Here is a 17618-nt window from a genome sequence, read left to right on the forward strand (position 1 = left end):
ATTTGTAGTGAGCGTGGAAGATACTGTCCTCCATTTAAAATGGGAAGGCACGTGGCAAGGGACAGGGAACTGGACGTGATGGTGCATGCAGAGGCCGAGGACAAGGCCGTGGGCAAGCTGAAATTGTGCTATAACACCCACATCTTCTCGCCTGACCTTCCTGTCCCAATTCTTAGTACACAGATATTGAACCCAGAGCAGTGTCAAAAGGTTCTTGGTTGGATAGCGGATAATGCTTCCAGTCACTTTGCCGCCACCACCACCACCCTGTCTTCCACACGGTCAAGTCTCAGTAGCCGTGAGTCTGGACTGCATATTCCTCACCCTGATCCTCCTTCCTCCCACCATGCCAAGTGCCAGGAGACAACTGATCCCACATTTGGACACTCTGAAGAGCTGTTCACTTTTCCATTTATAGATTCGGACCTCTCGCCCGGTCCACTTGAAGCGGGGCAAGAGGAGATCGCGTGTAGCGATGCCCAAATATTTGAGCAGCCACGTTCACACGAAGGCGACGGTGCGAAAGTGTCACAAGAGGTGGGCGATGATGAGAATTGCCAGAAAGTCAGGAGGAGGACCAGGGTGCGGAAATGGAAGACGAGGTGGTGGATGATATAGTAACTGACATGACCTGGCTGAAGGACATGCAGAGCAAGGACAGAGCATCCCAACAGGCAGGAAGAAGCAGTGTGGTGGCTGCAGACAGAAGGCAGGCAACCGTTCCCCGTAACGCCAACACGAAGGAAGTTGCCAGTACAACTGTTAGGTCTTCCAGAGTCTGGTTGTTTTTTAAAGACTCTGCCAATAACCCCAAAAAGGCCATTTGCACCACCTGCCAGGCCAGCATCAGCAGGGGTGGCAAAACAACCAGCCTGACCACCGCCAGCATGATCAGGCACATGGCAGCAAAGCACCCGACTTTGTGGGCCGAACCCCAGGGTCCAGGAACAGTGTCTGCAGGTGGCACCATTGTTTATTCCGCTGTTGTGCATGCAAGCCAATTCCCTGTCCATGGTGCATGCGAAGATGCCTCCTGCATTACACCTGTAGTTGCACACTCAAGTAGCAGCATCAGGAAACACGTTCATGTCCTTGTCCCAGCGCAGTGTTCAGCTGTCGATACCCAAGTCCTTGGAACGCAAGCGCAAATATGCAGCCAACACCCCACAGGCCTCACTAAATTCTCACATTTCACGACTGCTTGCGCTCGAAATGTTTATTTTTAGGCTCGTGGAGGCGGAAGCATACCGTAACCTGACGGCGGTAGCCGTCCCTCGGTACTCTGTCATCAGCCGCCATCATTTCTCCCGGTGTGCCGTCCCCGCATTACACAAGCACGTGTCTCAAAACATTAGCCGTGCCCTCAACAACGCAGTTACCGGGAAACCCAACCACAGGCACGTGGACAAGTGCTTGTGGGCAGGGACGGTACAGCACGCTGAAGGCACACTGGGTTAACAGTGGAAGCCAGGACCCAGTCGGACCTTGGGACGGAACACGTCCTCCCGATGCCAAGGATTGCGGGCCCTAGGTCAATCAGGGTTGCCCCCATGGTCTACAGCTCCTGCACCTCATCCTCCTCAGCCTCCTCCTCCTCTTCTAGTAAAAGAAAATCCGGGCATTCACGTGTTGATGGTTGATTCATTTATTCCACAACTCACAAGACGTTTCAGCCTGTCCAAGGCTTTTTTCAATTGTCAATTGTGACAACTGAAAAAGCCATGGACAGGCTGAAACGTCTTGCGAGTTGTGGAATAAATTAATCAACCATCAACACATGAGTGCCGGAATTTGCTTTTCCTAGAAACATTGTTTTACACGGGCACCACCCTAGCTATACGGAGTGGCGACTATATCCTCCTCCTCTTCAGCCTCCATCTCCAAAATGACCACATCCATCACAAGCTGGAAGCACTGAAGCACTGCCTCGGACAAGCGGCAACAGGCTGTGCTGAAGCTAATATGCTTGGGTGACAAACCGCACAATGCTGAAGAGTTATGGACAGCTCTGAAAGAGCAGGCAGATCTGTGGCTCACACCACTGAACCTACAGCCAGGCATGGTCGTGTGTGACAATGGCCAGAACCTGGTGGCGGCTCTGAGGCAAGGCGAGCTCACACACGTACCATGCCTGGCCCATATGCTTAACCTCGGGGTTCAATGGTTTCTCAAATCCTACCCGGAGCTGCTGGATCTGCTTGTTAAAGTACGCCGCCTGTGTATCCATTTTAAAAAGTCACCTACAGCTTCAGCCGCCCTTGCCGTGTTTCAGCAGCGTTTGCAGCTTCCGAATCACAGACTGGTGTGTGATGTCCCCACAAGTTGGAACTCTACACTGCAGATGTTGGGAAGGATTTGTGAGCAGAAGAGGGCAGTTGTTGAATACAGACTGCCTTGTTGATGCTGGTACTCAGTTCAGACTCCACACAAGACCTCAGGAGTGGACAAGGATATCAGACATATGTACCATCCTGCAAAACTGAGGACTCCACCAAGATGGTAAGCGGTGATGACGCCATAATTAGCGTCACCATTGAGGACGACGAGGAGGAGGACGAGATGGTCAGTCATCCTCTAGGTGAGGACACGGAAGTCTTGCCTGTTAGTAGTCTGGCACGAATGGCTGAGTTTATGTTACACTGCCTTTCCCATGACCCTCGCGTTCTAAAAATTTTGGGTGACCGTCATTACTGGTTGGTGACACTTCTAGACCCAAGCTACAAGGAGAACTTTATACATCTCTTATTCCTGAGGCGGACAGGTCTACAAAAATGGGGCTGTACCAGAAGGCCCTTGTTGCGGAACTATTAAAAAAAATCCAATCTGAAAACGCTGGCGGCAGAGGGCACACTTCGTTGGACAACCAAGGAGTACAGGCGAGAGAGGCACAACTTCAATCCACCAGAGGCAGGGGAACACTGTCAAAGTTCTGGGAGAGTTTTCTCAGACCCTCTCATCGGACAGGCCCTGAGGTGTGGGGTACTCTCACAAGGAGTGCAAAGTTTGGGAAGATGCTGAGGGAGCACCTGGCCGACCATACCAACGTCCTGTGTGATTCCGCTGTGCCTTACAATTATTGGGTATCCAAGCTGAATACGTGGAATGAACTGGCTCTCTATGCCTTGGAGGTCCTGGCCTGCCCTGCCACCAGCATTTTATCAGAGCAGGTTTTTAGTGCCGCTGGTGGAATTATAACTGATAAGCGCATCCACCCGTCAACTGAAAATGCTGACAGGCTGATTCTTATAAAAATGAACAAGGGCTGGATTGGGCCAGACTTCTCAACACCACTGAATGTTAGCAGCGTAACAAACTCAAATCCAGTGTCCTTTCTTGGGAGGTGTATTTCGATGCACCTTTTCACACCCAGACATGGGTATACGCTTCCTGATTTTGTCTATTTGCTCTTGTCCTCCTTCTCCTCATCCTCCACCACCATATCACCAGGGTGACCGTGGTCCGTGATGCAACACACAGAATTTTTTAGAAAGGGTGTTTATGATGCCCGTAAAAAATTTTTTTTATACAGTTTGTTCATGTATACCCCCCAGGAGTAAATGTTTGTCAGCCCATACACTTCGTGCATGGGCATTACAAGTATAGGAGGCCCGCTCCTTTCTAATGGGAACATTTTTTTTTTTATGAGGCCCCCCTCCATGTCTCTTCCAAGGGGCATTGGAGTGCCTCCAAATTTTTGGCAGCCCTTGCATTCACTGCATAGGCTAACACTATGGGAGACTTTCTCCTTTCTAATGGGAATTTGTCGTTAATGTGTCCCTGCTCTATGTCTCAAATTTCTTAGTGGGGTTTTTCCTAAATTTGGTCAGCCGTTGGACTCACTGCATACCCTATAACTGTATAGCAGACCCTCTCCTTTCTAATGGGAACATGTCGTACTTGATACTGTGGCCCTCCTTTATGTGTCTTTTAGAGTCCCTCCATCATAAATAAAACAGGATGTGTCTGATGTGTCACACACCACATTGCCAGATAAGGTTGTAAAATGTTAAAATGACATTTCCCGGTGAATGCATTTGCCTTAAAAAATAACGTAAAAAAAAAAAAAACAAAACAGTCTTTAGTATAAAAACAGTCGCCAATGTAACCTCAAAGTAATCACATTGTAAAGCTCCTGCACTGCAGCACTGCCTTGGCCAAGCAGCAACAGGCTGTGCTGAAGATAACATGCTTAATGCTTAGGTGACAAACCGCCCAGCGCTGCAGAGATGTTGAAAGCTGTAACACAGCAGCTTAATCTGTGGCTCTCACCGCTGAACATACAGCCAGGCATGGTCGTGTGTGACAATGGGCAAAACCTGGTCACGGAGAAATGACAGCGGGAGTAGATACTGTTTCCCTCTATGCCAGTCCTTTCACCGAGCTAAAGAATATGGCTGTGGTGAAATACAACTCCCACTGAGAAGCTGTTTCAGATAGAAAAACATTGGGCCCACCAGAGGATTTGATTCTGAGGGCTCACCTTTCTCTCCCACTCAAGAGCCCCTTAGCAGCTGCAAAGATAGCGCTATCATGAACTCTCCTGATGTAGAAGCCAGGGCACACCAGAGGATTCTCTGGTGGGACCGTCCAACCCTGCAGAGAAGCAATCCTGGCTAAGAAAAGTGGGTAGGAAGGTTCCCGGACACTCTATGGTTGCTTTTTTACTGAGGTGGAAACCCATGCAAACACGGGGAGAACATACAAATTCCTTGCTGATGTTGTCCTTGCTGGGATTTGAACCCAGGATCCCAGCGCTGCAAGGCTTCAGTGCTAACCACTGATCCAATGTGCTGCTGCTAATATCTAACAGGCTGGAGAAACTTGCACCTACTGCCATTCTATCTTCAGCTCCTTTGTGAGCAAATTTATTTGGGCAGCCACTCAATCTACCAAATAAAATTCCTGAGAAGGAAATTGGGGATGGCTTCGCTACTGGTACTGGGGGCAGTGCTAATACCTTGGCGTCGTACCATAGTTAACTGGAAATATTACAGGCTGGTAGGAGGCAAGCAAATTCCCACAGAAAAGTACCAGCAGTAATGTTCAGGGACCCGCGCTTCTAGAAGGTGGACACAACACTGGGAGAAATAGTGACGGCTGAGGACCGAGTATGGACACGAGGCATGAGGTTTTGAAAAGCTTCCGCCTCCACGAGCCTAAAAGGCCACATTTGAAGTGCAAGCAGCTGCCCAAAAATCTGGCGGTTTAGTATTGCAGCCTGTGGGTGGGTGGCTGGCTGGCTGCATACTTGCGCTTGCATTCCAAGTAACAGAAAACTAAGCAGATGGTGGCCTCTATCATCATCATGGCCTCACCTCGGCACTATGAACTCTCCCTGAAGGAGAAGCCAGGGCCCACCGGAGGAGTCTCCGATTTTCTGGTGGGTCAGTCCAACCCTGCTGAGAAGCAGCCCTGGCTAAGAAAAGTGTGGGGGAAGATTCCCAGACACTCTATGGCTGTTTTTTGAATGTGGATCGGACGTGCTTATGACGCGCCCCCTGGGCCTGTGCTGGGGAACCCGGAACCGGGCCTGTTGTAGGATGCTGGGGGTTGTAGTCTCCGTGTGGCGGTGACCCGGTCCGTGCCCAGGGTGGTCAAACCAGTGGCAGTCTATTGGTGTTATAATAAGTGTCCGACTACGCCACCCGTGGATTGCGGTCAGTGGGGACCGCCGCTGCGCTGCAGACCGCTGAGGCTGATTTAGTTTGCGCAGCCGAGTATGGGATAACTCCCCACGGGAGTATTGCCTCAGGGCCGCTAATGTGGATGATTGTGGTAATGGTGTGAGCGTCCCAGTACTAATGGTGCTGGTGCGGCGATGAAACACAGACGAGTGGTTGCAGCTTCCGATGCTTTACTCACAGTTCTTTACTGGTCCTAGTCACCTCGGTACCGGCGGTGACTGCCCAAGCCGTGCTGCGTCCACCAGGCAAGGGGCTCGACCAACTCCCAGGCAATTCCAGAGCGTGGCACAGGACTCCCTTCCTTTCCTTTCTCTGGCCGTCCCCACCAGTGACCCACCTTTGCCCAGCTTCCTCGGGCCTTCTGTTGGCGAAACCTCTCTCCGGTTTCCCTGACCCTATGTGGTATGCTTTCCTGGTGGATGTAGTGAGGGGTGGCACCAAGATGTGGTCACAACCTCCAGTTTTGGCTGAGGATTAGTCGCCTCCACCAATTTGGGTTCCGGTACCCTGCTCTGCCAACCCTTCACCCTGTATCTCCTGGGCATATGGGGTTCCTTCTGTCCTCGTGTCTCTGGGCCTTTCTCGGTGTTCCTGTTCCTTGCTTCCTTTCTTACTGTCCTTTCTGTTCATTCTCCTTTCTCTCTCTCTCAGGCTCCAGCCTCCTGACAAGGCCTGCCTGCGGAGCAGAGCCCATGCAGCAGCTCTGCTCCCTGTCTTCTCCTCTCACTCTTAGCTTCTTCTCTGCACTGCACTGAACACTGTTCTAAGATGGTGCCCACCTTTTATACCTCCTTCTGACACCAGAGCCCAGGTGACTAGCAACCAATGGGCTCCTACCTATGCCCAGAGATCCACCCCTATCTGCTCCTACACCACTGGGTTTTCCTCCTCCTCCCCACTCCAGCCAGGAACAGATGCTGTCATGCCTGCACTTCTGTCTAGTGGGAGCACCGTTGAGCTGTCCCTCGGAAATGGGGTGTGTGTGCTGTATGCAGCTAACTGAGCCCTGGTCCATACTCCATCCTTACCCGGGAGTGGAATATCACACCTCTGGTTTGAGGTGCAATACCCCTGTAGCAGCCGAGCCCTCGGGGTGCTACACTTATGCATGTTATTTCTCAAACCGGATTGCAGATCAGGCCATTGCCCAACTCTGTAGTCATGAAATTAAATGCACAAAGAAAGAGGTTTGTGTGCCGAAGCACAACCGAGAAGTGCGAGTTGATGTTGGACGGGCTGCCATTGCTTCTGCAAAAGCTGCATTAGAGGACTTCCTGGGAGAAATGACAGCTGTGTAGATATGGTTTCCCAAGTCCTTTCACCAAGCTAAAGAATACGGCTGTGGTGAAATACAACTCAGCAAAAAAAAGCTGTGGACTGGCTCTGTACCGTCCCTGGCCACATTCACATGTCCACCTGTTAGTGGTTAGGAGGTCCGTCCCATTAAGTGCACTGGGGAGGGCACAGGTAATGTTGTGGGACCCTTGTGGAATGCGGAGACGACATCGGGACAAATAGTGGTGGCTGGGGACCGAGTATGGATACCTGGTCCCCGCCGCCATAAGATTGTGGACAGCTTCCGCCTCCATGAGCCTAAAAAGCCACATTTCAAGTGCAAGCAGTTGTCAAAAAATTGGCAGTATATAGTATTGCAGCCTGTGGGTGGGTGGGTGGCTTGCTGCATACTTGCGCTTGCATTCCTAGGAATGGGGTAGGGACAACCAAACGCTGCTCTGGGACAAGGACGTGGACGGTGATTGTTGCAAGTCTGCAACGAAAGGTGCATGGCGGGAGGCATCTTCGCATGTGCCAAGGATCACTTATGATGGGCAAACTTTTAGGCAGTGACCTAGGAGTCAGATGCTTCCAGAGGTCTTCCACATGCTGTTCCCTTGTCTTTTCAGCACTGTATGCATGTGTCTGATGATGTGTCACATACCACATGGTTAGATAAGGTTGTAATGTTAAAATGACATTTGTCTTGGTTGAAAGCAATGCAAAAGTGCAAAAACGCATCAAAAACGCTAAGTGTGAACTTAGCCCAAGGTGTGGAGGGGTATTTTTGTTTTGGGTTATTTATTTTGCCTTATATACAAGTCATTACCCTGGAAAGGATGTTCCTTAACATATTTCCCAGGAAAATCCATTGTTTTTTTTTGTATGTTTTATTGCGAGTCTGTAAAAGTGGCGTAATACTCTGCCAATGTTGTTGAAAGCAGTGATCTGGGAGTCAGAAATGCTTCCAGGGGTCTTCCCCAAGCTGTTCCCATCGATTTGGGCAATTTTTAGGTCCTCTGCAGACCGCCGGGGAGCCGCCTGAAAATCGCTCGAGTTTCCGATAAGACTTACATTGGGCTCGTTTTTCGGGTCGAGCACCTGAGTATTCCAATGTGTTTGACCCGAGCAACGAGTACCCGAGCATTTTAGTGCTCGCCCATCACTAGTATCTACCATTAATACAAGGTGCTGTGCTGGGAGGAGGGGGGGGGGGGGTTGTGTGGCTGGCTAAATGCCTTACATCACCAAGCACAATGCCATGCATCAGGTTACTAGTGGAAAGCACACCGCCACTGGACTCTGGAGCACTGGCAACATGTAGAGTAACAAAGTAACTGATTGGACTTTTGGGATGACCTAGAACAGAAATTGAGAGCCAGGCATCATCTTCCAACAGCATCTTTACTCACAAACGCTCCTCTAGATGAATGGACAAAATTCCTACACATGAACTCAAATCTTATAGAAAGCCTTACCAGAAGAAAAGGAAGCTAAGAAGGTGGGACCCACGCCAATATTAATGTGAAGTCATAAAAGCGCCTATAGGTGTAATGTGTAGATCAACCAATACTTCTGCACTGTACATATAGTGTAGTAGGATATTAATCAGTTCACAATTTTAGATCCATTTGGGTTACATCAAACTTAATGTGTCATAATATAAAAACAAGAGATTAATATGATTAATTTCTCTTTTTTTTTTTTTAATTATTAATGTTTTTTTCTTCTTGATATCATTTAGACTTCTACACCAACGTGGAAATAATATTTTGCAACTACTGCAGTTCATCAGGCTGGCATTTCGGAAGACACTCCACCTCGCAGTTACACTTTTGGAGCAAACATTTATCACAAAATAGACAAGTAAATGAGCATTCCACTGCAATACCTTTTGGGGGTTAGAAAATAAATTGCTCAGAAACGTGGCAAGGATTTCTGGAGCGGTAACCAAAAATAGCTGTATTTCTTTTCAGCAACAGAGCTGCCAATTCCAAACCAGAACGCTGCCAATTGCTGAGGAAAATAAACATGACTTTTATAAATTGAAGTTTGAAAGATCGACACTGTAACCAATCTATTCTTCTTTGTTTGAAGGACAATATACAATGGGTTGTTATCAACAGTATCACACTAATTCTGTTTATAGTGAAATTTTTACTTTAAGTTGAAACACACGTACAATAGAAATATAGTTTCAGTGAAATATAGTAAACCCAGACCAAAGTAATATTGGACACCATTCAGAAACCACAAAAAAAAAAGTGCAAACCTACTACAGGTGCCAAACTTAAGGGCACATTCCCACCTACCTGTTTTTCATCCATCTCTGCCCTTCTCTAGCTTCATAAAGCATAGTGGTCAAAGAAGGGGGGTGGAAAGAGGGGAAAATAAGTATGTGGGAAGGTGCACTTAAATGGGACTGTCAGCACAGGATGACTGTTCAAACCAACCCAAGTACAGGCGCTTTATAAATACCCTCACACCTACTTGGTTTCCATTCATCTCCTCCCTTCTATGAAGCCAGAGCTGTCATAGAAAAGGGGGGGGGGGGATTGAGTGACAAGGAGGTGGGAAAGTATGTAAATGACTGGCCCTGCGGTGAAGCACAGACAGGCGGGACTCCATTTGAACAGTCATTTTGTGCTGACAGTCCCTTTAACAACCAAACAACCTAACACATGGGTGTAATTATTCACCAGTCAGACATCCTTCTCTTGGGGTAACCACGGTTCCTCCACCTAACAGCCACTACTCACCACACAACCACTAAACTGTCAAGCTTCTACTATTCAAACATAAAAAAATAAAAGGCACATGTTGGAGATAAATGAACTATAGCTTATACACTAAAGGCCCCTTGCACTGAATACTTTTTTAAATCATCTTGATCAGTGTTCTGAAAAGTCATGTAAAAAGAATGAGATTGTCACTCACATGTGAATGATACTTAATGCCAGTGAGGGGCAACAAGGCTGATCAATGGCAACCACGTGCTAGGCAGCAATACCTTTAATAAAAAAGGTTCCTACAGACGTCATTCACAGATTTTGATGCTAACAGCGGCATGATTGTTAAGAAAAATTTATCAGTTTTTCATCCATCTTGCCCATGAATGTCAAAACTTTCCTAATTTATTTTAGTGTTTGCCATTCATTCTAGTTCAGAAACAAGAAAAGTATGGAAGTGATTGGCTGGGGTAAAGGAGGCTTTAGTACACAGATTTTCTGACCAGTAGTGTTTTGGAGTCTGTGTTATCTTTTGGTCATTCCAGATGAATCTTTTGCGGTGAGGACTAGCTCTGGACATAATACAATGAAAAGTGTAAAATGGTTATATGCTTTGTCTAGTGGATTGTGCATTTGCATTTAGTATGCCATCTACACTTCAGCAAAAAGATGAAGTCAATAGACAAAGCAATGCTTAAAAAAAAAAAAAAAAAAGTGTCCAGGACTAGTGCCATCATGATGGCACACGCCCTGAAGGGGGCCCTTCAATGTACAATGCCCTGGGCTCTCTGCACTGAAGACCCCCAGCACCTATCCCCTGATTAACAGTTCGACTGCTATAGCCATGATTTTGAGCATAGCAGGGGAGCCATGGGTGCAGAACGTGAAAAAGTCCCACCCCAAACACCTGCAGCTATGGTGGACTATAATTGTGAATTTTTCAGTCATGCAATCATCAGCCCCATGTTCATTTTCTCCCCCATCTCTATACAGTGCTGTCAGCAGTTTTGAGGGGCATTTAGTGGATATATAAACCTGCCTTTTGCATTTACCACCTGTTTCCATTCGGTATTAGCCATTCTCCGCTACCAGTTTGCTGGTCCATTTTTCACCATTTTAGGTAATGAGGAATTCATTTTTATGAATAAATATGAAACAATGCATTTTTGTGTCTGGCCTCCCTGTAATGTCCAGCATGGTTACATGCCGACACCTCACTTGGATCTCATATCTGTTATGTGACTGTGGGTCATCTGTTCTCCAGTACAGGTCTGATATGCCTATTCTCATCTCCAGCCCTCCCCCACAAGGAACTTTTCCATTGGGTGTCAATTTTTTGGCTTTTAAATCGAATTTGAAGACTTGCAGGGAATAACCCTTTAAAGTTTGAGAGATCATAGAGCTTAAATTTAGTCTTTTGATACGCTGGTAGATACAAAATTATTTTTAATTTATCTTTTCTTTCATCAACAATATCAGCGTTACAGCCAGTCTGCAAATGTCTTACTGGTCTTAATAAACTGGACATAAAGAGGGATATTTGCTAAGATAACTGCACCACATTTTAGCCCCTCGTTCGAAAAAGGGTCATGGCTAAATGTAAAATGAGTAGCTGACAATGCAGAATCATGCGGGAAAGTTTGGGCACAAAATAACGCAGCTAAAATGTAGCCAGCTTTAGCAAATCTGTCTTTGTATACCTGCCTCAATCCAACACCATGTCAAATAAGGCAAGCTACCCTCTTATAAATAAACTAAAACCATTCTCAAACATTAAAATAAAATATTGCTAACATGAATTATTTTTAAGAACTCGTGTACTTGGAACACAAAGCAAACAGATCACTTTCGGGAAGGTATCCTGTCAAACACAAGGATTAAAAAACAAAATTGTCTCTAAAACAACGGTTCCTTTCCAAAACCACAAGAGTATCTAGTTTCCACTAGTTTAACTATTGGTTTTGGAAATATAGGGAACTTCCAAAACGTATAATATCCAGATGACGGCAATTATTAACAGACTCCCGATAAGTTGAATTCTGCACTTCATTGGGTTCGTGCCACCAAGGCCCTACATAAACAATAAAAAGTCCAAGAAGATCACTGTGGGGAATCAGACTTGTGTCAAGAGTAATCTATTCAATCTCTCTAGATTTTTAATAACTACTAAAGTAAAATGAAAATTTCCAAGAACAGATGAAATGTGAAGAACTGACGGCACACTGTAGCATGACTATGCCAGATACAAGTAGCTTCGTGCCATATACCTGGCTCAGATTTAAGGATTTGTCAATGATCCAGCAAGAAAGAATATTTTAGAATAGATCCCACAGTAAAAAAAAATGTACCCATAAAATAGAGAAAATTGTGTCCCAAAAAACTCACTCTGCCTCCATTGGACTGGTGTAACCCTACGGTCAGTCAGCATCCATGCCCTGAGCTTTCCCAGCTTACATGCTAAACATACATTGCAAGTCTTGTGAATAAAGCCTTAAATGCAACCTTAAAATGGAAGGAGAACACACTACTGTATGTTATAAGGACTCGGACAGTCAGTAGCACAACCAATCTACGTTAGCGACTGCTCTTCTCATATTCCCACAAAATCATTCATACATATCTGGGTTAGGCTCTGTTCATGCTCGAGTCATGGATTTCTATAGAAGACTGAGTGACGCAGGCTTTGACAGACTAGTTTTAAATGGATTTTATTAAACTTGCTGTTATATTATTGCCACCAAAATTAGAACCGTGGATGGAAATCTCAATGGAGACGTGTACTGCAATTGTAAAAAGAAAATTATCACATGAACTCGCACAAAGCCTGACTAGCTAAAGCTGTGTATACACATTAAATGCCTGGATCACCCAATGAGTTGCATGCCCTACGGAACTCATAGGAAAAGGGTATGGAATGCTGCTTTAGTCTCTAGTCTTCGTTTTGTTTTCAAATTAATTCAGAATGATTTGCAATTTAGAGCATGGATGCAACTGGTGCCTTGGTTGAAATCAGGAGACTATGCCATATAGATGTAGGCCTACATGAGAATATCCATTTATAATTCTTAATTGTGAAATACATGCATGACCCAATTTCCTAGCCACAGAAAGTGCTAAAATGTTAGATCTCTGGAACCCCTATGACAAAAGCAGGGAGAACTTTAGTCCCTTATTGCTCCTCTCCAGTGAAATCCCAGCACGCAACTGCCATTCTATACAACTGGAAGATATGAAAACATTTTCACTCCTTCCAAAGAGCTGTGGAGCGGCTGCAAGCACACATGCTCCATCGCTGCATCATACAACAACTGCGAAACCAGAATGAGGACTGAGGTTTCCTAAACTTGTGATTGATGAAAAACCAAAAATTAATACAGCATGATCCAGAGCTCCCAACTTCTGGACAAAGTTTCAACAGATTGTACATTTTCAACATATAAAGACCTGGACAACCACTTGACATTTCCTTAAAAATTACTTTTCTTGAGTAGGTGACCTATAAAAGTAAGGAGTCCAAGTTGCAGTTAAAATTTTGTTAAAAGGGCTTTTTCACTACCATCTGATCCCTTTTCATGTTTTAACTCAACCCAACAATAGTTTTTTAATATACGGTACATTAACCGCACTTCTATGAGCACACATTGGTGCGGGTCATGTAATGCTTCACCAACATGCAGTTGCTAGTTTTGTCTTGTGCCAACCCACCTGTCATCAGGGCTGGACTAGACTGCAAACTAGACTGAACTGCCCGGCTCCATCTTCCCTATTTATATCCCTAACGGGCTACCTCTGCTGGTCTGAGGTGGAAGGTGGAGATGTGTGAATGTTTATGGGGGACTCTTGTGGAGGAATCCGGTAATACACCCTTCTAGGATCTGTGATACCAAGCGCAGCTGGGCGTCACATTCCGACATATGAAAAGTTGGCAATCAGTAGTGGAAATCCCTTTTAAGGTTAGAATGAAACCCAAAATGCATCTACACAATTGATGCAAGCCTCTGGAGAACTGATGCACACGTTATGAGGTGTCTGCAGAAACAGTTATTTTGAGCAAAGCTGGCAAGCAGTGATACCCTGAAAAGAGATTATGTGGACTGTTTTCCTCTGCGTGAATTGTGCTGGAATACTAAGGTACATCTAGAGTAGTAACTGAAAATTAACTTTTATAACAAAAAAAATGCCTAAATGGAAAAAAATTGACACTTAATTTGTAAATGTAACCATAAATTTAACCATATAAACAAGTGTTTAACAATTTTCCTCATGTGTCCAAAATGCCCTGACTGTCCTAGTCCATGATCAGATTTTAACTCGCTATATAATAAATTCTCACCTCATTAAATTGGTGTTTCTGTGTTAAGGAAGACTAGAAATATTTTAAATCGTAAATTTCCAGAACACATGATAAAAAAGCCAACATATTACAATCTTCATAAAATATCTGAATACAAGCACTACTTAAAGGGGTGGTCCGCATCCAATATTTAATTTACTTTTAAATCTATATTTAATGTCATAATCTAAAGTCTTTTTAAATTAAAATAGTTCAGAAAAGTCCATAACTATACAAACTGTTTTATTTTATTTTTACCAATAACGCTTCGTCTGAGAATCCCAGTGCATGCTGGGATAGTAAAAAGTCATCAGGGAGCAGAGGCTGCAGTCACTGCTAAAGCCTCTTCCCCCTCCCTGAAACTAAGCATCAACAGTGACCTTTGTTTCAGGGGCTGGGCTAGTCCCTGCTCTAATGGGCATGCGTTGCTCGTCAATTCAGACATATGCTCAGTAGATTGTCAGTGTGCAATATGCACAGTGACAGTGTGCTCGCTCACTGGCGCTGATCAGAAGGATCTGGCAATAGAGCGCACTGTCAGTGTGTGTTCTAAGAAGAATACCCAGTCAAAATTAAACAAATTTGCAGGTAATAATGGAAACTTTTGAAGCTTGTACAACAGTTGACTGGAGGGAGGGCAGGAGAATGAAGGCCCTTAACATATATACACATCATCCTTTATGTGGAATCCGAACTATTCTTCTGAAAAGAGTACATACTAAGCTAGGGGAAATAAAGGGTAGCTAAACATCATAATGTTGAAATTCGTCCCAGTAGTGAAAAAATTATTATATATAATACCTCCATTTCAATATTTTAATGTTCACCTAAACTTACGCACTTGTAGTCCTGAAACATTTGCAGAGGCTCTATACCAGTCTAATAGCCTAGTTAATTTACTCATTCAGGGATGTATGGCAATTGGCACAGACATTTGCTTAAGGAGGGATGTTGCAAATACTGATAAAAATGCAGAATAGTGAATACTTGCTTGCTGCAATAGCACAAATAACCAGAGATTTATGCACTGTGTGAATTAGACTTTAGGGTTACATTGCCACATACCAAGAATTTTTAATCGGGATTTTTCATCCAAAAAAAATGCTGTATATTACATCACAATAGGAGTATGGTGTATAAAATCCACAGCAGATCAATGTTCCAATAATGTTACTGCAAATCTCACTTTGCAATGCACCATTTCCACAACTACATCCATAGTGATAGTTACCACTGCAAAATTCGCTTTGGTATTTTCAATGTACAGGGTGGGCCATTTATATGAATACACCTAAATTAAATGGGAATGGTTGGCGATGTCACCTTCCTGTTTGTGGCACATTAGTATATGGGAGGGGGAAAACTTTTCCAGATGGGTGGTAACCATGGCGGCCATTTTGAAGTCGGCCATTTTGGGCAGCACTTTGAACACATTTTATAAGTGGTCATAAACTTGTAAATAACTCATGAAAGAAAGTTACGTTAACACCAAGCACACCATTGTTTTTGTTATGAAATTCTCAATAAGTTTTATGTGTCACATGACCCTCTTCCCACTGAAAAAAAATAAATTTGGATCCAAAATGGCCAACTTCAAAATGGCCGCCATGGTCACCACCCATCTGGAAAAGTTTTCCCCCTCCCATATACTAATGTGCCACAAACAGGAAGTTGACATCACCAACCATTCCCATTTAATTTAGGTGTATCCATATAAATGGCCCACCCTGTAGAAAGGCAAAAGTAAAAATGCCCTGATAGAACATACTATGAAGATTTCTCAGGTAGACTAATTAAACAAATTAATTTTACCCAAATTAGAAAAAAAAAAAATACAGAATTATGATGTTGTGAAAATGTACTTTTCCCCTTTTCTCCCAGACCTTGCCAGTTGTAAATTATAACATCAAATCTATTAAGTAGTCATCCAAAAGGAGCCTTCATGTTCCAATACAGAAAAATCTGCCCTGGTGATGAGACAGACACAAGTGCAGACCTCGTTACAGGGCAGATATCAGAGCTGCGTTCTGTAAAGAGCAATGCACTCGTGTCATCACATCATCTCTGGAAGTTAACAATGAGGTCTTTATTGAATGACCGTAAACAAAGATTTTGAAAGCCATGGAGAAAATTAATTTAGTATATATTGGAAATTGTAGAATTGTTCATTTTACAAAGAATACCCTTTATTTGCTTGCATCAGAACGCTTTAAAAATAGTGTTGTGCAGTAGCCTCCTATTTCTAGTGCGGGCACTGAGGTTACTGCACACCAGATGGGGCAGTTCAACAGGACAAAGTAATTGCCCCAGCAAACCATGTATCTTTAGTAACCCGTCATGTGAGATCAGTCCTTTGCTGTTTAATAACCATTTGATTTATTGCAGAACTGCTTCAATAAGGACAGGTGAAATTTGGATAGTTTCTGGCCTTGTTGTATGTAGATACTTAAAGGAGGTTTCCCCATGAACAAGAGTTCACTTTAAATCAATAGATCTTGGAATAACTTCCACAATTTAATGTATATACATAAAATGTTCCTGTGCTGAGATGCCCCAGCTGTGTACTGTGTAATGGCCGTGTCTGACTGTACAGGAACATGGTCTGATCATACCACAGCTCCTGGGCAGGGGAGGAAGCAAATGAGTATACAGACAGGACAGCAGGGGGTCACAGCGGATTCTCTCTGTGAAGTAAAACCTTGTTTAAAAACAGGCAGAGAAATGTTTCACCTCACAAAAAGAATCATCTGTGATCCCCTGCTGTAATGTCTGTATACTCTTTTTCTTCCTCCCCTGTCCAGGAGCTGTGGTATGATCACACCATGTTCCGCACAAGGTCAGATACAGCCATTACACAGTACACAGCAGGGGCACATTTATAAGATTTTAGAATCTTATAAATGTGACCCTGCTGTGTACTGTGTAATGGCTGTATCTGACCTTGTATGGAACATGGTCTGATCATACCACAGCTCCTCCAAGCACAGGAACATTTTATTTAAAACCCATCTAATTGTAGAACTTTTTATTCCAAGATCTATTGATTAAAATGAAATTTCGTTCAAGGGAAAATCCCTTTACGTTATCATTAGGTTTTGAAACTTATGGGGTGTGGGTACACAAGGTCTTTGTCAGGCAGATTCCGCTGCAGAAACTGCCTTATAAACCAATAAGAAAATGCTTATAACTATGAACATAAGTATTTTGATATAAAGACGAATTGAAGGGCATATGTTCAGGCTTTTAAACATTAAAAGCTTCAGGTTTCTAAAAATGGCAAGTGGTTAAAAAACAAAATTGACATGTCCATTCTTCTGGTGGTTTTCACCAACAAGGCCTGTACTTTACAATATAGGTAAACGGGAAAACAAAATATCCCCGGACGTCTTTTGGAGCATTTTGCCATACTTGTTTGTTTAAAAAAAAAATAGTCTCTTCATTATTTAATGGAGTGAAAAAAAGACAGTAACAAAAGAAGTCCCAAAAAACAACCAAAAAACTGCAATTGCCCAAAACAGTCAGAAAAAACGCTCAGGAAACCACTAAAAAACAACAACAACAACAAAAAAATGACACTGGATACTGGCAGGCTTTTTC

The 17618-nt window shown here is 44.2% G+C and overlaps 1 protein-coding gene across 7 annotated transcripts in view; it reads right to left on the reverse strand.

The window, feature by feature from the left end:
* Positions 1 to 17618, reverse strand: part of BICC1 (BicC family RNA binding protein 1) — a 304780-nt gene that overhangs the window by 62959 nt on the left and 224203 nt on the right. The window lies entirely within an intron of this gene.

This window comes from Phyllobates terribilis, unplaced genomic scaffold (assembly GCF_046119375.1).
Source record: "Phyllobates terribilis strain yellow unplaced genomic scaffold, ASM4611937v1 Scaffold_5__5_contigs__length_657084704, whole genome shotgun sequence".
NCBI classification, from domain to species: Eukaryota; Metazoa; Chordata; class Amphibia; order Anura; family Dendrobatidae; genus Phyllobates; species Phyllobates terribilis.